This window comes from Nicotiana sylvestris, chromosome 11 (genome assembly GCF_000393655.2).
Source record: "Nicotiana sylvestris chromosome 11, ASM39365v2, whole genome shotgun sequence".
NCBI classification, from domain to species: Eukaryota; Viridiplantae; Streptophyta; class Magnoliopsida; order Solanales; family Solanaceae; genus Nicotiana; species Nicotiana sylvestris.
In genome coordinates this window covers 48,096,937-48,118,564 of record NC_091067.1, presented here as the reverse complement: position 1 = coordinate 48,118,564, position 21,628 = coordinate 48,096,937, and the positions used below count along the sequence as shown (strand labels likewise).

General features: G+C 41.9%; 1 long non-coding RNA gene across 1 annotated transcript; it reads left to right on the top strand.

Annotated features, from left to right (window-relative positions):
- Positions 1-18,508: 18,508 nt before the first annotated feature.
- On the top strand, positions 18,509-20,253 carry LOC104249431 (uncharacterized). The gene is made up of 2 exons (XR_716747.2): positions 18,509-18,730; positions 18,822-20,253. It is a non-coding gene; the product is annotated as an uncharacterized lncRNA (long non-coding RNA).
- The last annotated feature ends 1,375 nt before the right edge of the window (positions 20,254-21,628 follow it).

Genomic DNA, 21,628 nt, shown 5'->3' with positions numbered 1-21,628 from the left:
ATAAGGCCTGAACACTCTGTTCATCAACTCCATAAAAGTTGCTGGGGCATTTGTCAACCCAAATGACATCACCAAGAACTCATAGTGCTCGTACCGAGTGCGGAAAGCTGTCTTAGGGACATCAGAGGCCCTACTCCTCAACTGATGGTAGCCAGATATCAAGTCAATCTTTGAAAATACCTTGGCACCCTGAAGCTGATCGAACAAATTGTCAATCCTCGGCAATGGATACTTATTCTTGATTGTAACCTTGTTCAACTACCGGTAATCAATGCACATTCTCATCGAACCATCATTTTTCTTAACAAACAACACCAGCGCACCCCACGTCGAAACATTGGGTCTAGTGAAACCCTTCTCAAGCAAGTCTTGCAACTGCTCCTTCAACTCTTTCAACTCTAGCAGGGCCATGCGATACGGCGAAATAGAAATAGGTTGAGTGCCCGGAGCCAAATCAATGCAAAAGTCAATATCCCTGTCGGGTGGCATAACCGGTATGTCTGAAGGGAAAACCTCAGAAAACTCACGAACAACGGGCACAGAATCAATAGAGGGAACCTCAGCACTAGAATCACGAACATATGCCAAATAGGCCAAACACCCCTTCTCGACCATACGCCGAGCCTTTACATAAGAGATAACACTACGGGTAGAATGACTAGGAGTCCTTCTCCACTCTAAACGAGGTAAACCCGATAAGGCTAAGGTCACAGTCTTGGCATGACAGTCTAAGATAGCGTTGTAAGGTGATAACCTGTCCATCTCCAATATAACACCGAAATCGACCATTTCCAGAAGCAACAGATCTACACGAGTCTCAAGACCCCCAATCACGACTATACAAGAGCGATGGACTTGATCTACCACAATAGAATCACCCACCGGTGTAGACACATAAACAGGATCACTCAAAGAATCACTAGGCATAACCAGATACAGTACAAAATAAGATGACACATACGAGTATGTAGACCCTGGATCAAATAACACTGAAGCATCTCTATCACAAACCAGAACCATACCTGTGATAACCGCATCTGAAGCCTCAGCCTCGGGCCTGGCTGGAAGAGCATAACATCGGGGCTGGGCCCCACCACCTTAAACTACATCTCTGGGATGGTCTACTGCTGGCTGGCCTCCACCACTAGCGGCCTGAACTCCACCTCTAATACCTCTACCTCTACCTCTAGCACCTCTACCACCACCTCTAGCTGGCTGGGCGGGCTGTGGAATGCCTGGTGCCTGAACCATGGCACGAGAACCCTGCTGCTGAGAATAGCTCGCTGTTCGAGGGCAATACCTAGCAATGTGCCTCGTGTCGCCATAAGTAAAACAAGCCCTCAACTGCTGGGGCTGACGACCCTAGAAACTCTGAAGCGGTAGTGCACTGATAGGTACTGGTGGTGCACTAAAGGACTGCTGATCAGAATACTGCATCGGAGGACCACAACTACCTAAAGCACCGTGAGAAACCTGAAGAGCTGACTGAAAGGGCCTAAGAGGATGGACTCTACCATATGAATCTCTACCTCCAGACGAGGTACCACTGAATCTACCTGAATGACGGGGCCTCTTATCCAATCCATGAACACCTCCCTGTGACAGAACCATCTCCACTCTCCTGGCCACATTGGCCACCTCCTGGAAAGATATCTCATTCCTAGTTTCCCTAGCCATCTGAAGACGAATCGGCTGAATAAGACCATCAATAAACCTCCTCACCCTCTCTCTCTCTCGGTAGGAAGTATGACAAGAGCATGGAGAGCTAAGTCGATGAACCTGGTCTCATACTGGGTAACAGTCATAGAACCCTGCTGGAGGCACTCAAACTGCCTCCGATAGGCCTCTCTCTGAGTAATGAGGAGAAACTTCTCCAAAAATAGTTGTGTGAATTGCTCCCAAGTCAAGGCTGGCGATCTAGCTGGTCTAGCTAAGCAATAATCTCTCCACCAAGTCTTGGCGGATCCAGACAAGCGAAAAGTAGCAAAATCGACCCCATTGGTCTCAACAATACCCATGTTCCTGAGAACCTCGTGGTAGCTATATAGAAAATCCTAGGGATCCTCAGAAGAAGCACCGCTAAAAGTAGTAGTGAAGACCTTGGTGAATTTGTCCAATCTCCACAAAGCATCGGCGGACATAGCCGCTCCGTCGCCGGTCTGAGCTACCACACCCTGCTGAACTGCTCCAATTGGCTGAACCGCTGGAGTCTGAATCTGGGGAGATACCTGCTCCGGAGTGCGAGTAGTAGGAGTCTTGGCTACTCCTCCAGCCTGAGAGATGGCTAGCGCTATAGGAAGCAAGCCTGCTTGGGTGACACTCTCCATGAGGCCCACTAATCGGACTAGAGCATCCTGAAGAACTGGGGTAGCAATAAACTCCTCTAGGACCTGAGTTGGGCCCACCGGAACTGCTGGGGCCGGAACCTCATCATCAAAGTCAACTTGAGGCTCTGCCTGGTGCTGCTGCTCGGGGCTGAGCTCTACACCTGCCTCGGCCTCTAGCATGGCCTCGGCCTCGCCCTCTACCCCTCGTGGGAGCTGTTGCTGGGGGCTCGGGTTGCTGAGCGGTGGATGAGGAAGCACGTGTTCTCGCCATCTGCGAAAGAACATAGTAGAAATTCAATTAGCATTGAGTAACCAAACCGCACGATAGGGAAGAATAAATATGAAGTTTTTCCTAACTCTGTAGCCTCTGGGCATAAATACAGACGTCTCCGTACCGATCCCTCAGACTCTACTAAGCTTGTCCGTGAATTATGAGACCTATGTAACCTAGAGCTCTGATACCAACTTTTCACGACCCGGATTTCCTACCCTCGGGAGTCGTGATGGCGCCTACTCGTAGAAGCTAGGCAAGCCACGAAATGCGGAAAATTCAATCTCTTTTATTTTAGCCCTTTTTAACCAATACATTATTAGGTGATCAACATTTAAATAATAGCGGAAGATGAAATTAAGCGGAAGACTTAGACAATTAAAATACCAAAATCGATACGAAAGAAAGGAGGCCAACATATGTCTCTACCCAGAAACCGGTACCACAACATTCACGGACTATCTATGATTACTACATACAAATGTCTGAAAGAAGGAAACATCGTCTGTTTCGGATACAAGTGATAACAGAACAAAGTAATAGATAGAAGAACTGTCGGGCATGCGGACGCATGCATGACTACCTCGGAATCTCTGTGGACTGAAGGCTGGCTCAAAAGCTACGATCCAAGAGCTGCTCCGAGATCTGCACATAATGTAGAGTGTAGTATCAGCACAACCGACCCCATGAGTTGGTATGTGTCTAGCCTAACCACGGCGAAGTAGTGACGAGGCTAGGACCAGACTACCACATAAACCTATACAGTTCAATATATACAGCAGAAAAGAAATACAGAAGTAAACAAGTAAAGATGCGAGGGGGAAACATGCTTCGGGGAATAATAGGTAAAAACCTAATATCACGAGGATTATAAAGGGATCAAAGTCCAACCACTAATAAGAATAAGGAAACAAAAACAGATTTCTCCAACCCGATCCCATTTCCTGTATCTTGTGGTAGGCGTACCACCCACTCCCATTTCATCATATCTTGTGGTAGGCATACCACCCGCTCCCATTCATCATATATTGTGGTAGGCATACCACCCGCTCCCATTTCATGATATATTGTGATAGGCGTACCACCCACTAGGCGTACCACCCGCTCCCATTTCGTGATATATTGTGGTAGGCGTACCACCCGCTCCCATTTCATTATATCTTGTGGTAGGCGTACCACCCGCTTCTATTTCGTTATATCTTATGATAGACGTACCACCCACTCCCATTTACAAGCCAACAATAATCACAAGGAATCCCGGCAAGGGAACAATAAAATCAACAAACATCCTGGCAAGGGAACAATGATATCGCAACAATATCCTGGCAAGGGAACAATGATGTTACGACCCGAATTTCCCACCCTCGGGAGTCGTGATGGTGCCTAATAGTGGAAGCTACACAAACCAATCAACTGAACTATCTACCTTATTTCCATTTTAATCCGATAATGGTTAAGAGCCAACAATTAGATAACAACAGAATTGAATAAGCGGAAGACTGCATTGTACAGATTTAATAATACTGCTAATACCAAACCATAACAAATCTACCCAAGACTGGTGTCACAACTTCACAGACTATCTAGGAGTACTACAAATAAACGTCTGAAAGAAATAAATACAATATTGTCACTGGAAATACATGAAAGAAACAGGAATAATAGATAGAAGGAGACGCGCCAAGGCGTGCGGACTACCTCGGATCGCCTGATGAACAAGAAAACAACAATCTCACTGCGGTCCGAAGTCTACAACACTGGGATCTGCCCAAAAGAGTGCAGAGTGTAGTATCAGCACAACCGACCCCATGTGCTGGTAAGTGCCTAGCCTAACCTCGGCGAAGTAGTGACGAGGCTAGGACCAGACTACCAAATAAACCTATACAATATAGCGTACAAAAATAATAGGAAGCAGATATCAATGATGGCAACAATGACCAACCAGTGATGTAAATAGCAGGCCACAAGAACACCATAAATGTTTCTCAACAAATAATAGATACAAGTGCAATCAATTCATCAAGTCCTTCAAATATAAATCTTTCGCCTATAAATCCTTCAAGTAATAATCTCCAAGATAATATGCTTTTCAATGAATATATATCGAATATATTTCCTTTAAATAAAATATCTTTCAAATAAGCATCTTTCGAATATAATTCTTTCGAGTAAATGTCACCTTGTGATGCCTCATTCACTTAACATAAAGTAGAGTACAACTTCCAACCCAATTAGGAAATCAACAAGAAAATATGAAGTTATTTTTAGAAATCATTTGATAAAGAAGATACCCTTTTCAATTAAGGTACAATATCGAATGAATCCTTCACCTTTAATACAAGAAATCAATAAATCAAAACATAGTAGAAATTCCTTTTTTTGTAAAGTACAACCTCAAACGGTTTAAGGAAAATTTAGTTGAGAAATCAATTGAGTTAAAAAAAATGTAACAATTGTTGAAATTTGGAGTATTGAACATATATAAAAAAAAGTAAAAATAGAATATCAAGAAAATTATAAAGGAATCAAAATCCAATCACTAACAAGAATAAGGGAAACAAAAGAATATTTCACTTTCTTTTCACATCTTGTTGCAGGCGTGCAACCCGATCCCATTTCATGTATCTCGTGGCAGGCGTGCCACCCGCTCCCATTTCATGTATCTCGTGGTAGGCGTACCACCCACTCCCATTTCATTATGTCTTGTGGTAGGCGTACCACCCGCTCCCATTTCATTATATATCTTGTGGTAGGCGTACCACCCGCTCCCATTTCATTATATATCTTGTGGTAGGCGTACCACCTGCTCCCATTTCATTATATATCTTGTGGTAGGCGTACCACCCGCTGCCAGTTACAAGCCAACAATAATCACAAGGAATCCCGGCAAGGGAACAATAATATTTCAACAACATCCCGGCAAGGGAACAATACTATCAAAACAAACATCCTGGCAAGGCAACAATAATATCAAACAAACATCCTGGCAAGGAAACAATAATATCAAACAAACATCCTGGCAAGGGAACAATGGTGATAATAATATATGAAGCGCAATAAACCATAACGGAGTAATAACAATTATAATACAAGACTCACGGACATGCTTGACACCAACGTATAGATACTCGTCACCATGCCTATACATCGTACTCTACAGTTAACATGTAGCAATTAAGACACAACTCCTAATCTCTCAAGCTAAGGTTAGACCAAACACTTACCTCGCTTTGCAACTAATTCAAAATTCCAACAAGCCTTTGCCTCGCAAATTCGTTCGAAGCTTTAAATCTGGTCATAATAATTCAATATACTCAATATAAATCGTACGAATTAATTCCATATGGAAATACTAATTTTCCAACAAAATCCGAAATTTAACTCAAAATTGCTCGTGAGGCCCATGTCTCGAATTCCGACGAAACTTACAAACGATAACCCATTCAACCACGAGTTCACCCATACAAATTTTATCAAATTCGGATAACAACTCGACCTCCAAATCTAAAATTTTTATTTTTGGAAGATTTTGGAAAAATCTTGATTTCTTCCATTTAAATCCGAATTAAACGATGAAAATAACCATGGATTTATGTAATATAAATACTTTCGAGTATAGGACAGTTACTTGAGTTGAAATCGTGAAGAACACCTCAAAATTGCCCAAAATCCGAGTTTGAAACTCAAAAAAATGAAAAAAAAACGTGATGTTCGTCCTTTAACTGCCCGGAATTTTCGGGGGCACTATTCATGTGTTTTTACTGTTCACGGGATACTTTTCACGTGGTACTATACATTTGGTACTGTTCATTGGTACTATTCACGGGGTACTATTTCTGCAAATCTTCTGCTATTTTCCCAAGTCCGAAATCACTCCGAGACACCTCCGAAACACTCCCGAGCCCTCGGGGCTCCTAAGCAAACACATGCACTAACTCAACAACATCCTACAAACTTAACCGTGTGATCAAATCTCCAAACTAACATCATATACAACGAATTAAGCTTTAAAATCCAAGAATTCTTTCAAATTTCATAAAACATCAAATTTTCCATTTTGAGTCCGAAACATGTCAAACGACGTCCGTTTTCAACCAAACTTTATAGAAAGTGCTTAAACCATATATAAGACCTGTATAGGACACCGGAACCAAAATATGGGTCCAATACCATCACTTTCTAATCAAATTTCATTTCCATTTTCCTTAAATATTTTCAGAAAACAATTTTACTCAAAAATTCATTTCTCGGGTCTGAGACCTCGGAATTCGATTCCAGGCATACGCCCAAGTCCCATATTTTCCTACGGACCTCCTGGGACCGTCAAATCTTGGATCCGGGTTTGTTTGCTCAAAATATTGACCGAAGTCAACTCAGTTGAGTTTTAAAGCTCCAATTCATAATTTAATCCATTTTTCATACAAAAACCTTCCAGAAAATTATTCGGACTGCGCACGCAAGTTGAGAAATTATTGATAGCTCTTTTCAAGTTCTTAAAACACCAAGATGATTATTTAATTTAAAGATGACATTTTGGGTCATTACATTCTCCACTTCTAAAACAAACGTCCGTCCTAGAACGTATTAAGAATTATTCTCAAGTTACCAAATTGATGATTTTACTTTTACACAATTATTCGCAGTTGATCCCACATTATCACATTCGACATAAGTCCGACAACACCATTTCAATTGAGATCATTTCCTTTATCCATATTCGTAAACTTCAAGACCAAATTTCTTACACTCCAATCATTTCTAGAAAGGTCCAATTTTTACGTCAACACACGATATTAGTCCCGACTGGCTATAGAAACTCGTGCCTATGCACCCATCAAATATGGGGTATTACATTCTCCCCCACTTAGGGCCATTCGTCCTTAAATGAGAAGAAGAGTCCGTCTTCAAACACATAATGTAACTTATCTCTTTCTTTGCACATCTCAATATCCCAAATTTTTCTAACTCCCAAATTTTTCAGAAATTTCGGCAGAGTCTCCCTTGTAATTAGGCATATCCACCTGTCAGAGTAACACCAAAACAACTCCTAACAACATGTCCACAACCCAACAACGCAACACAAAGTATATATCAATAACACTAATCTCCGCATTACAAGCACGGCATTATCACAATGATACCTTGACATAAAACGCACCATATGTATGACCATAACCACATCTCTGGTCTTAATGGTTGCTCATAATAGATTACAACAACGCCAATTAACCTCATGTTAACAAAATTTTATTTCAAACCTCCAGATTACTAACAACAAGGCATGGGGATCTTATAATTACTTACCCGAAGTAACGAATCACAATTTAACACCACCTGGGCTCTCACCTTGTAGGCTAAAACTCAATAGTTACAATACAATTTTGGCAAATTATGCACAGAAATATTCATACAAAAATTTGCATGCCGTCCACTTATATATGATATTATGGGATCGTGTGGCACGCCGTCCACTTATATATATATATATATATATATTTATATATCATGGGAACCGAAGTTTCTTCTATTTATTTCCGATATTTCATTTTTACCTGTTACTCCCCGATAGCATTTCCCCTCCTAGTTTTACTTTGTATTGTCTTGTTATTGTTTTTTTCTTGAACTTGTATATATATCTGTACAGGTTAATTGTGGTAGGTCCGGTTTAGCCTCGTCACTACTTCGCCGGGGTTAGGCCAGACACTTACCAGCACATGGGGTCGGTTGTGCTGATGCTACACTCTATGCATTTTTGTGCACAGATCAGGGAGCAGCTTACGGACCTCAGCAGTAGGACTTCTGGGAGCTATCTTCAGTCCAGGGACTCTCGAGGTAGCCTAGCTGGCGTTCGCAGGCCGAAGTCCCTTTCCATGTTTATCGTTTGTTCATCTTGTATCAGACAAACATGATGTATTTCCTTTCAGACATTATTTGTAGTATTCTGTAGTAGTCCGTGAGCTAGTGACACCAGACCTTGGGTAGTGATGTGTATTAAACTTCCGCTTAAATTTTGTCTCGTTTATTATATTGTTTGAAGAAAAGCAGGAAAGGTGTTTTAAATATTTGGCTTGCCTAGCTCCGATAGTAGGCGCCATCACGACACCCGATGGTGGAAAATCCGGGTCGTGACAAGTTGGTATCAGAGCACTAGGTTACTTAGGTCTCACAACTCACGGACAAGCTCAGTAGAGTCTGAGGGATAGGTACGGAGACGTCTGTATTTATCCCGCAGAGGCTACTGAGTTAGGAAAACTTCACCTTGTTCATTCTTGTCGTGCGATTCTATTTCTCAAGTACTGATTGTCTTTCCACTCTGTTCTTTCGCAGATGGCGAGGACACGTGCTTCCTCTTCTACCGCGCCACAGCCTGAGCCCACAGCAGCAGCCCCTATTAGGGGCAGAGGGCGAGGTCGTGCCAGAGGGCGAGGTCGGGGCAGAGCTCAGCCCCGAGCAGCATTTCCAGCGACGGCGCCTCAGGTCTATTTTGAGGAGGAGGTTCCGGCCCCAGCTATTCCAGTGGGCCCAGCTCAGGTCCCAGAGGGTTTCATAGCCACTCCAGTGCTTCAGGATGCTTTGGTCCGACTGGTAGGCTTTATGGAGGGCATTTCTAGAGCGGGTTTGCTTCCCGTAGCTCCAGCCACATCTCAGGCTGGGGGAGGAGTTCAGACTCCCGATACTCGTACTCCAGAGCCGGTAGCTCCTCAGGCTCAGGTTCCAGCAGTTCAGCCAGCCGTGGCAGTTCAGCCAGCTGTGGCAGCCCAGCCAGGTATTGCGGCTCAGTCCAGCGATGGTGCGGCTATGTCCGCGGATGCTTTGTGGAGGCTTGATCGTTTCACCAAGCTCTTCACAACCACATATAGTGGCACCCCCTCAGAGGATGCTCAGGATTTCATATTCAGCTGTCATGAGGTTCTACGGACTATGGGCATTGTAGAGACCAATGGGGTCGACTTCGCCACTTTTCGCCTGGCAGGATCCGCCAAGACTTGGTGGAGGGATTTCTGTTTAGCCAGGCCAGCAGAGTCGCCATCATTGACCTGGGATCAGTTTTCAGAGTTATTTCTGGGGAAGTTTCTTCCAGTTACTCAGCGAGATGCTCTTCGCAGGCAGTTTGAGCGTCTCCAGTAGGGTCCTATGATGGTCACCCAGTATGAGACCCGGTTCATTGATCTTGCTCGTCATGCCATTGTGATACTCCCCACCGAAAGAGAGAGGGTGAGGAGGTTTATTGATGTGTTGGCCCAGCCGATCCGTTTTCAGATGGCCAGGAGTGCCGGTAGTGAGATTTCATTTCAGGAGGCGGCAGATGGTGCCCGCCGGATAGAGATGGAACTTGCTCAGGGAGGTGGTCATGGGTCTGATAAGAGAGCCCATCATTCTGGTAGATTCAGTAGTACCTCGTCTGGAGGTAGGGATTCTTATGGTAGAGGCCATCCTTCGAGGCCCTTTCAGTCATCTCTCCAGGTTTCTCATGGTACACCAGGTGGTCGTGGTTCTCAACCGCAGTATTCTGACCAGCAGCTCTTCATTTCACCATCAGCACCTATCAGTGCACCACCACTTTGTTATTCTCAGCAGCCGAGGGCTTGTTATACTTGCGGCGATGTGAGTCATATTGCTAGATATTGCCCTCGAGCTTCCAGCAGCTCGCAGCAGTAGGGTCCTCGCCCGATGATCCAGGCACCAGTTGCCCCACAGCCTGCCCAGCCAGCTAGAGGCGGGGGTAGATGACATAGAGGTGGAGGTAGAGGTCTTAGAGGTGGAGCTCAGACCGCTAAAGGTAGGGGTCAGCCAGCAGCAGATCGTCCCAGGGATATGATTCAGGGAGGTGGGGCCCAGCCCCGTTGTTATGCTTTGCCAGCCAAGCCAGAGGCTGAGTCATCAGATGCTGTGATTACAAGTACTATTCTGGTCTGTGATAGGGATGCTTCTGTGCTATTTGATCCCAGATCTACGTATTCATATGTGTCGTCCTATTTTGCACCCTATTTGGTTATGCCTAGTGACTCGTTGAGTATTCCTATTTATGTGCCAACACCGGTGGGTGATTCTATTATGGTCGACCAAGTTCATCATTCTTGTATCGTAGTGTTTGGGGGTCTTGAGACCCGTGTTGATTTATTGCTTTTGGACATGGTCGACTTCGATGTTATATTAGGGATGGATTGGTTATCCCCGTACCATGCTATCTTAGATTTCCATGCCAAGACTGTGACCTTAGCCTTACCAGATTTACCCTGTTTAGAGTGGAGAGGGACTTCTGGTCATTGTACCCGTAGTGTTATCTCGTATGTGAAAGCTCGGCGTATGGTCGAGAAGGGATGTTTGGCCTACTTGGCGTATGTTCGCGATTCTAGCGCGGAGGCCCTTTCTATTGATTCTATGCCCGTTGTTCGGGAGTTTCCTGAGGTTTTCCCTTCAGACTTATCGGGTATGCCGCCCGACATGGATATCGACTTTTGTATTGATTTGGCCCCGGGCACTCAGCCCATTTCTATCCCGCCATATCGTATGGCCCCACCAGAGTTGAAAGAGTTAAAGGAACAGCTGCAGGATTTGCTTGAGAAAGGTTTCATTAGACCCAGTGTTTCGCCTTGGGGTGCCAGTGTTGTTTGTTAAGAAAAAGGATGGTTCCATGATAATGTGCATCGATTACCGGCAATTGAACAAGGTTACAATTAAGAATAAGTATCCACTGCCGAGGATTGAAGATTTATTCGACCAGCTTCAGGGTGCGAGGGTGTTCTCGAAGATAGATTTGAGATCTGGTTATCATCAGCTGAGGATTAGGGCGTCTGATGTCCCTAAGACAGCATTTCGTACTCGGTATGGGCATTATGAGTTTTTGGTCATGTCATTTGGGTTGACCAATGCCCCAGCAGCATTTATGGAATTGATGAACCGAGTGTTCAGGCCCTATCTAGATTGGTTCGTGATTGTTTTCATTGACGATATTCTGATATACTCCCGCAGTCAGGAGGAGCATGAGCATCACCTCAGAGTGGTTCTTCAGAACCTGAAGGGTAGTCAGTTGTATGCTAAGTTCTCAAAGTGCGAGTTTTGGTTGAGTTCGGTCGCATTCCTGGGTCATGTCGTATCAGCAACAGGTATTCAGGTAGACCCGAAGAAGATAGAGGCAGTCAAGAACTGGCCTCGACCAGCTTCAGCTGCGGAGATTCGGAGTTTCCTGGGATTAGCAGGTTACTATCGTCGGTTCGTGTAGGGGTTTTCATCCATTGCAGCCCCTATGACCAGATTGACCCATAAGGGTGCCCAGTTCAGGTGGTCGGACGAGTGTGAGGCGAGCTTTCAGAAGCTAAAGACGGCTCTAACTACGGCATCGGTATTGGTTTTGCCCACAGGTTCAGGGCCATATATGGTCTATTGTGATGCATCTCGTATTGGGCTTGGTGCAGTGTTGATGCAGGAAGGCAAAGTCATTGCCTATGCTTCGAGGCAGTTGAAGATCCACGAGAAGAATTATCCGGTTCATGATCTCGAGTTGGCAACCATTGTTCATGCCTTGAAGATCTGGAGGCATTACTTATATGGCGTGACGTATGAGGTTTACACTAATCACAAGAGTCTTCAGTATCTATTCAAGCAGAAAGAGTTGAATTTGAGGAAGAGGAGGTGGTTAGAGTTGCTAAAAGATTATGATGTTACTATCTTATACCACCCGGGGAAGGCCAATGTGGTGGCCGATGCATTGAGCAGGAAGTCCGCCAGCATGGGTAGTCTTGCTTATATTCCAGTCAGCCAGAGATCGCTTGCTTTGGATGTTCAGGCCTTGGCCAATCGTCTTGTGAGGTTGGATATTTCTGAGCCTAGCAGAGTGTTAGCTTGCACGGTTGCTCGTTCCTCACTATTAGAGCGTATCCGCGAGCGGCAGTTTGAGGATCCCCATTTGTGTGTCTTGAGAGACACGGTACAACGTGGAGGTGCCAAGAAAGTAACCTTAGATGATGATGGTGTATTGAGATTGCAGGGGCGAGTTTGTGTTCCCAATGTTGATGGGATTCGAGAGTTGATCTTAGCAGAGGTCCACAGTTCTCGGTATTCTATTCACCCGGGCACCGCGAAGATGTATCAGGATCTGAGGCAGCACTATTGGTGGCGTAAGATGAAGAAAGACATCGTTGTGCATGTGGCTCGGTGTTTGAATTGTCAGCAGGTTAAGTACGAGCATCAAAGACCTGGTGGTCTATTTCAGAGGATTGCACTTCCCGAGTGGAAGTGGGAGAGGATTACGATGGATTTCGTTACTGGACTTCCGATGACTCGGAAAAAGTTTGATGCAGTTTGGGTCATTGTTGATAGGCTGACCAAGTCAGCGCATTTTGTTCCTGTTGCAGCCACCTATTCGTCCGAAAGGTTAGCCGAGATTTATATCAGGGAGATTGTTCGCCTTCATGGGGTGCCGCTATCTATCATTTCGGATCGGGGTACGCAGTTTACCTCGCATTTTTGGAGAGCGGTTCAGCGAGAGTTGGGCACCCAGGTTGAGTTGAGTACAACATTTCATCCCCAGAAGGACGGTCAGTCTGAGAGGACTATTCAGATTCTTGAGGACATGCTCCGAGCCCGTGTCATTGATTTTGGAGGCTCGTGGGACCAGTTTTTGCCTTTGCCAGAGTTCGCCTACAACAACAGCTACCAGTCCAACATTCAGATGGCTCCGTATGAGGCGTTGTATGGTAGGCGATGTCGGTCTCCAGTTGGATGGTTTGAGCCGGGAGAGGCTCGATTATTGGGTACGGATCTGGTTCAGGAGGCCTTGGACAAGGTCAGGATTATTCAGGATAGACTTCGTACAGCTCAGTCCAGACAAAAGAGTTATGCAGACCGCAAGGTCAGAGATGTTGCTTTCATGGTTGGGGAGCGGGTATTTCGCCTATGAAGGGCGTGATGCGATTTGGGAAGAAGGGCAAGCTTAGCCCTAGGTTCATTGGCCCATTTGAGATTCTTGAGAGTGTGGGAGAGGTGGCCTATAGACTTGCCTTGCTGCCTAGCTTGTCAGCCGTGCATCCAGTTTTTCATGTATCCATGCTTCGGAGATATCACGGCGATCCAGCCCACGTGTTACATTTCAGCGCTGTCCAATTGGACAAGGATCTGTCATATGAGGAGGAGCCGGTAGCTATACTAGACTGGCAGGTTCGACAGTTGAGGTCGAAGAGTTTTCCTTCGGTGCGTGTTCAGTGGAGAGGTCAGCCTCCTGAGGCATCGACCTGGGAGTCCGAGTCTGATATGAGGAGCCGTTATCCTCATTTATTTCCTGACTCAGGTACTTCTTTCTTTTGTCCGTTCGAGGACGAACGGTTGTTTTAGAGGTGGAGAATGTGACGACCCGAAAGGTCATCACCGTAGTTCTTCCTTGTTCCGCGCTTTCAAGGCCTTGAAAACCTCGCTTTTAGTTGACTCAATTGGCGTGCACAGTTCGGGCGCATAGCCGGAAAGTTTTTATGTTAGAATATGTGAATTATGTGAAAAATTTGATGAATTTTGATATTAATATGCATAATATTGACTTCGGTCAACATTTTGGGTAAACGGACCCGGACCTGTGATTCGACGGTCCCGGAGGGGTCCGTAGAAAAATATGGGACTTGGGCGTGTGCCCGGAATTAAATTCCGAGGTCCCAAGCCCGAGAAATGAATTTTTGTGTGAAATTGTTTTTCTGAAAATGATATGAAAACTTGAAATGAAAATGAGTTAGAAAATATAGGTATCGGGCCCGTAGTTTGGTTCCGCGCCTGGTACAGGTTTTAAATATGTTTTAAGCACTATCTGTAAAGTTTGGTTAAAAACGGACGTCATATGACGTGTTTCGGACTAAAGTGGAGAATTCGAGTTTTATGAAAGTTGAGAGAAAAATCATGTGTTTTGAGGCTTGATCCTATGTATATGATGTTATTTTGGTGATTTGATCGCACGAATGAGTCCGTAAGATGTTTTTAAGATCATATGTATGTTTGGTTTGGAGCCCCGTGAGCTCGGGTGAGTTTTGAGTAGGGCCCGAGAGGTTTTAGACTTAAGAAAATGCAGGTTCAGGTGTTGCAGAAACTAGCGCGGCCGCGGTCATTTCCGCGCGGCCGCGGTCATTTCCGGGCGGTCTGCGCTGGAGCCGCGCGGCCACGATGCATTTCTGTGCGGTCCGCGTGGCTGAGTCTGAGGGTTAGGGTTTCAGGTTAACCAGTGCGGCCGCGCACCAAAACAGTGTGGTCCGCGCTGGAAGGATTCAGAGAAGCCCCAATTTTTCTCCCACTCGGCGCGGCCGCAAAACATTTTTGTGCGGTCCGCGCCAGGTCCTCAGAAAGGTATACAAGTTCGGAAAATCTCAGTCATTTTTAACTTTTCAAAAACCCAAAACCTAAGAGGCGATTTTCCAAACAACTTTTCTTCTCCAAAACGATTGGTAAGTGATTTCTAACTTAACTTCTTTATCCCTTAACATCTTTAACATAATTTCAACTTCAAATCAAAGATTTTCAGGGGTGAAATTGGGTGTTTTGGGTAGAACCTAGGTTTTCTACAAATTGAGGAGTTGGACCTCAATTTGAGGTCCGATTTCAAAACAAATCATATATTTGGACTCGTGGGAGAATGGGTAACCAGGTTTTGGTCCGAACCTCGAGTTTCGACCACGTGGGTCCGGGGGTGTTTTTGACCATTTTGAAAAAAAAAACCTTGTAAAATTTATTTTCATGCATGGGGAGTGATTCATTTAGTAATTATTAATGTAATTAAGTAACTTATGACTAGATTCGAGCGGATTGGTGGTGGAATCAAGAGGTAAAGCTATACTAGAAGCGTGAGTTGAGTTTGGAGCATTCGAGGTAAGTGTTTGTTCTAACTTTGGCTTGAGGGAATAGGATTAGGATGTTATTTGCTACTTGCTAATGTGGAGTACGGTGTATAGGCATGGTGACGGTTATCTATGCACCGGAGTCTAGCATGACCGTGAGTCTTAATTGCTTTTAATTCGAATAACGTGACACAACCTCCTTGTTTATTTGATGAGTTTCATATAATGTGAACGGTTGAGGTAAAATTGTGATTGGTGTACTTTTGGAGTGTTAGCTCGAACATGAATGTGTTAGTTGAGGAAGAATGGATTTAAAAAGAGAATGTGTTGTGATTACTCCCTTGCCGGGATGTGTAGACCGATATATATACTCTCCCTTGTCGGGATATTTTGGGCTGTTAGTTGTACCCTTGCCGGGTTAAAGGTATTGAGTTGTTATTCTCCCCTAATGGGACTCTCCTTACAAAATCAGATGTTTCGAATTATATTATGGGATCGTGTGGCACGCCGTCCACTTATATATGATATTATGGGATCGTGTGGCACGCCGTCCACTTATATATGATATTATGGGATCGTGTGGCACGCCGTCCACTTATATATGATATTATAGGATCGTGTGGCACGCCGTCCACTTATATATGATATTATGGGATCGTGTGGCACGCCGTCCACTTATATATGATATTATGGGATCGTGTGGCACGCCGTCCACTTATATATGATATTATGGGATCGTGTGGCACGCCGTCCACTTATATATGATATTATGGGATCGTGTGGCACGCCGTCCACTTATATATGATATTATGGGATCGTGTGGCACGCCGTCCACTTATATATGATATTATGGGATCGTGTGGCACGCCGTCCACTTATATATGATATTATGGGATCGTGTGGCACGCCGTCCACTTATATATGATATTATGGGATCGTGTGGCACGCCGTCCACTTATATATGATATTATGGGATCGTGTGGCACGCCGTCCACTTATATATGATATTATGGGATCGTGTGGCACGCCGTCCACTTATATATGATATTATGGGATCGTGTGGCACGCCGTCCACTTATATATGATATTATGGGATCGTGTGGCACGCCGTCCACTTATATATGATATTATGGGATCGTGTGGCACGCCGTCCACTTATATATGATATTATGGGATCGTGTGGCACGCCGTCCACTTATATATGATATTATGGGATCGTGTGGCACGCCGTCCACTTATATATGATATTATGGGATCGTGTGGCACGCCGTCCACTTATATATGATATTATGGGATCGTGTGGCACGCCGTCCACTTATATATGATATTATGGGATCGTGTGGCACGCCTAGCTCCGATAGTAGGCGCCATCACGACACCCGATGGTGGAAAATTCGGGTCGTGACATTTTCCCTTTTGATTTTTTAAAGTTAGTAATTAACTCTTGAATTATAATGGCATTATCGGAGGCTCTTCTATGTTTCATAAAACTTGTTTGGAAGGGACTGATAATTTGTTCCAGAAAGGGCTTAAGACGATTTGCAAGAATTTTTGTGACCGTCTTGTACATTGTATTTCAAAGACTGATTGGCCTAAAGTTTTTTATATTGTTTGTATTGGGAAACTTTGGAATTAGACAAAGATATGTTTTGTTAATGTCATGAGGGATTTGCTGGGTGTTGAAGATATCATAATAAAGGTTTGCACTGAATTTCCAATAATATGCCAATATTTTTGAAAAAAGAAAGGGTGTAGGCCATCCGGCCCAGGCGCTTTAAAGGGTTTGAAAGAGAAGATTGCTCTCTTAATTTCACTATCTAACAAGGGATTATCTAATGTTGATAAATCCACCTTATGATTAGGAATGAAGATATTCGAGAGAAGGTGGGCGTGGCCCCCATAGAGGACAAGATGCGGGAAGCAAGACTCAGATGGTTCGGGCACATTCAGAGGAGGAGCACTGATGCACCGGTGAGGAGGTGTGAGCGACTGGCTGTAGTGGACACGCGGAGAGGTAGAGGACGACCTAAGAAGTATTGGGGAGAGGTGATCAGACAGGACATGGCGCGACTTCGGATTACTGAGGACATGGCCCTTAACAGGGAATTATGGAGGTCGAGTATTAAGGTTGTAGGTTAGGGGAGAGTTGTAAATATTTCTACATCACAATAGAGTGAGACTAGCTGGTTAGGAGTTAGACTAAGAATGTCATTGGTCATCTATTGATGCAGGGCTTTACCTGCTAGTCTTACTATACCAGTCATCTTTTTCGTATGTCGTATTATGTATTTCATATCTATTGTATTGCTATTATTGTATTGCTGTTATTTTATTATGCATTTTTATGGTACTAATATATCGGCTTCTGTTGCTTTTTGAGTCGAGGGTCTCCTGGAAACAGCCTCTCTACCCTTCGGGGTAGGGGTAAGGTCTGCGTACATATTACCCTCCCCAGACCCCACGTGTGGGATTATACTGGGTTGTTGTTGTTGTTGTTGTAAAATTAATTCCTTCTTGATTATATAAAAAGATACTGATTTTGGACCAAAATGAAAAGGCTAAAAAGTTACTTATTATAGACCGGAAGGAGTAAAGGGAATGCCCGTTTCTACTTTCTATATGTCCCAATCAGCGACACTTCAATTAGTTTTGAGATATCTTAAGATATTTAATATCATTTCATAGATATCTTATTGAAAAATTGTTCTATAAAAAATTTACAACTTTTAAAATTTTAAATTGATATTGAAATTAAAGTTTTAAACTGTGATGAGACGTTCTTATAATTAAAATAAATTTTCAACTATTTATTCTATCATTCTTCTACTCAAAATAGCATCTTAAACATAGGTCCAATAAAGCATTGTATACAAAACGAGTCAGAGAGTATACTATAAATCACGACTGTTTATTATATATATATAAAGGAGGGACTTGACAAGATGATGTGGCATATCCATAGTGTAGGAATTCTATTTATCTTTTTTTCTTATTTTTTTGACTTCTTCCTCTAAATTTTCACACAATAAACTCAATTACTAAATATAAATAAATAAGTTTCAGTTACAACATCATAATAACAACTAATTAGAGAAGGAGCGTTTCAAAATTCATTGGAAACGTTTCAAACCAAAATCTTCTATTTCACTAGACACAGAAAATAAATTAACTATCAACAAAATGCCTTCAATCCCAACGCTTCCAAAAATACAGAATAAATCAACAATCAACAAAGGAGAAAAATTCAATCCAACAACCATATCAAGCCTGAGAAGAAATCAACATGGCAGAACGCTAATATCGTCGGTCAGAAAGATCTGAATGTACAAAGCTTCACCTTTGTTTGGTTTTTGACTTTATGTATTTCTCAATTAAATAACTGTATTGAAGTTGTACTTATATGATTGTTGCAAGAGGGAACAAACAAATTATAAAGAAAGGAAGAACCACCGGTCAACGACTATCTCCCTCCCCACATTTCTTCTCCAAGGTAACTGTATAATGACCAACTCTAATTGGTATAGTTCAATTTTCATGAAAGATGTAAAATTATTTAAATTTAAAAAATGTATGTCTGTATCTTATATTCTTGGTTTTTCTTCATTTTGGTTTTGTTTATAGTAAAAAAGATTGTATCTTTGATTATTTTGTTGTCCATTGTGAGATTTGCTTACTCTTGAATGTGTTCGCTTAATGGATTTTTCATCTAACATTTTATGCATTGATATTAAGATGTTTATTTTCTGTATGATCTGTTTGCTCAATCAGCTTCGTGAATGTTATTTATCAATTTTTCCTTTTTTTTTTCTTTTTGCCTTTTTCCCATCTCATTTTGCCGTCGTAAAAGATTTTTGGTTCTTTTACTTTCCCCTCCCCTACTTAAAATATTTCACACAGTAACTGCCAGAACTTTAAATTGAAAGAGGTAACTAAGCATTTTGGTCTTTTCGTCTGGCTTTATTTTATATAGACCCTTTTAGTTTTTTTATGTTCAATTTCTTGTGGTTGTTATTGTAGCTGTTTTATCATGACCATTGAAAACCAAAATTTTTTTTGTAAAGAAAGACTATTTCCTATTGTTGTTTCAGATTTATTGGAGAAATTTTGATGTTGGTATTTTGTAGGAATACTGAAGAATCAAGTTTTGAGTATGGCAAGTATTTGGCCTCAAACACGTGATTTATGCATCTAAATCTTTTTAACTCTGCATTTGTGACATAAGTTTCTCTCTTTTTTTTTTTGAGTTTAATTTCTGTAAGTGTATTATTGTGCTTATAGGTTTATGTTTTTGCTCTTCCTGATTCTCATTATTGGTGGTAATGAATTTTATTTTTCCTACAATTGTCTATGTAGACATGTACTCGATATATTACTACTATGTTAACTCTAAGATTTCAAGGTTCTTCACGCAAATTTCTGTAGATGTATACCTGATATATATTTAATTTTATCTTGGCTTAGGATTTCTTTGTAGTGAGTACATAAGTGCTGTTGAGACAATTTCTCCCTTTTTAATCTATTGCTTGCATTAATCCTTTTGGTCATTTATACTTGGGTCATGTTGGATTTTTTGGGGCTCAAATTTGCTTGTGAGGAGGATTGCAGAAACAAAATGCGACGTAACGAAGAAGAGCAGGACTCCACTGCTCCATTTGCTTGATATTTGGCAGTAAGGTCAAGAAAAAACTCATGGACCATGTATCATTGTGGTTGACCACTGGGTTTAATTATGGTAGCTAGCTCTCCTCAGATTCGTTAGAACCCTGATATTTTTTTTTATTCCATGGGCTGTTAAAAAGTTCTATTTTCCTTTGTACTTAAATTAGAATAAAGAGAATTTGACTGATCCCTACTTTCCTTTGTACTTAAATTAGAATGAAAAAGGATTTGAATGACTCAGGGTTAGCTTGATAAGAGTTTCAAATGTAATGTAGTTATATTCCTCCAACACTACGTAAGGCGGACACACTAGAAGCACTAATATAAGTTCAGTTTTTATACGTATGAGTTGCCTTGAGATAAAATTATTGGTGCCACACGCTTGATTTTTACAGTGTATATTTCCCTTGCTAGAAATGTTGTCACCATAGCTTTTATTATTAATTGTATATTCTGAGACAGGTGTTCATTTCTGTATTTGGTTCTTGCTTTAAAAATTGCATATGATGAATTGTATAATAACCAAAGAACTGATACTATGCTCAACATGAAATTGGTTCTTTCATATCATACAGCTATAACCCCTTTTCAGTAAAAAAATAAATAAATCAATATATTGCAAATGAAACTAATTTGAAGGCTAAGAGATAAATCTTTGACCTGTAATAATATTTGATGGGCACCACAATGCTCTACATGAACTTATTTTTGCAAAGTTATTTTTGTGATAGGATACAAGGATACAAAAATTGAGGTAGAGATTGAGAATAGTGAAGTCATATTAGTCAAAGTGAAGCGCCATTAATAGCTATATACTCTTTATGATAGTAAACAAAATAAATCAATTTGATATACTCTCTATATGTAAAAGTTTTTCTGATAATCCTCTCCTTTTATTCTATTTTCCTATTTTGTTTTAAGAAGACAAAAACTGAATTTTTTATGTTAGTTAGTAAATTATTATTTAAAGTTTTTTTTTTTTGTTTCTTAAGTAGTACTATAATAATAGGGAGGATTCACTTCATTTAAATGAAGCTGGAGGCATTATATCTGAAGTTACGACTTTCATTTTCAAGTGAGTATAGATGAAATTTTAACTTTTATTTGTATAAAAGACTTTAATGTTAATTTACTTTTACCAATTTTAATAGGCCATTTATCCATTGTAATAGTTCATAATAAAATCATCAAGAAATTTTTAATTAGTAAAGATTGATTTTCTTTTATATGCCGTTACTTATTTAGCCATATTTTAATTTTTTTTTAACGATCGCGCGAAGCGCGAGCAAATTTACTAGTTAAAAATATTTATGACGCCTTTTGCCAAATTTGTTAAAAAGAAAAACAAATAATGTGATAAACAGAGTTGAGTACTTTGTATTTAAAGAACTCTAGAATATAAATCCTATATTTCTGTCACAAATTAATAGACCTTAATTTTGTATCGTAGCTCATCTAAACTTATATTTCGAAAGAAATCATCCCACAGACTTGTATTATAGAGAGGATTAGACATCTAAAAGTTACACGAAAAATACTATTACAAGCTATGCCTTCCTAGA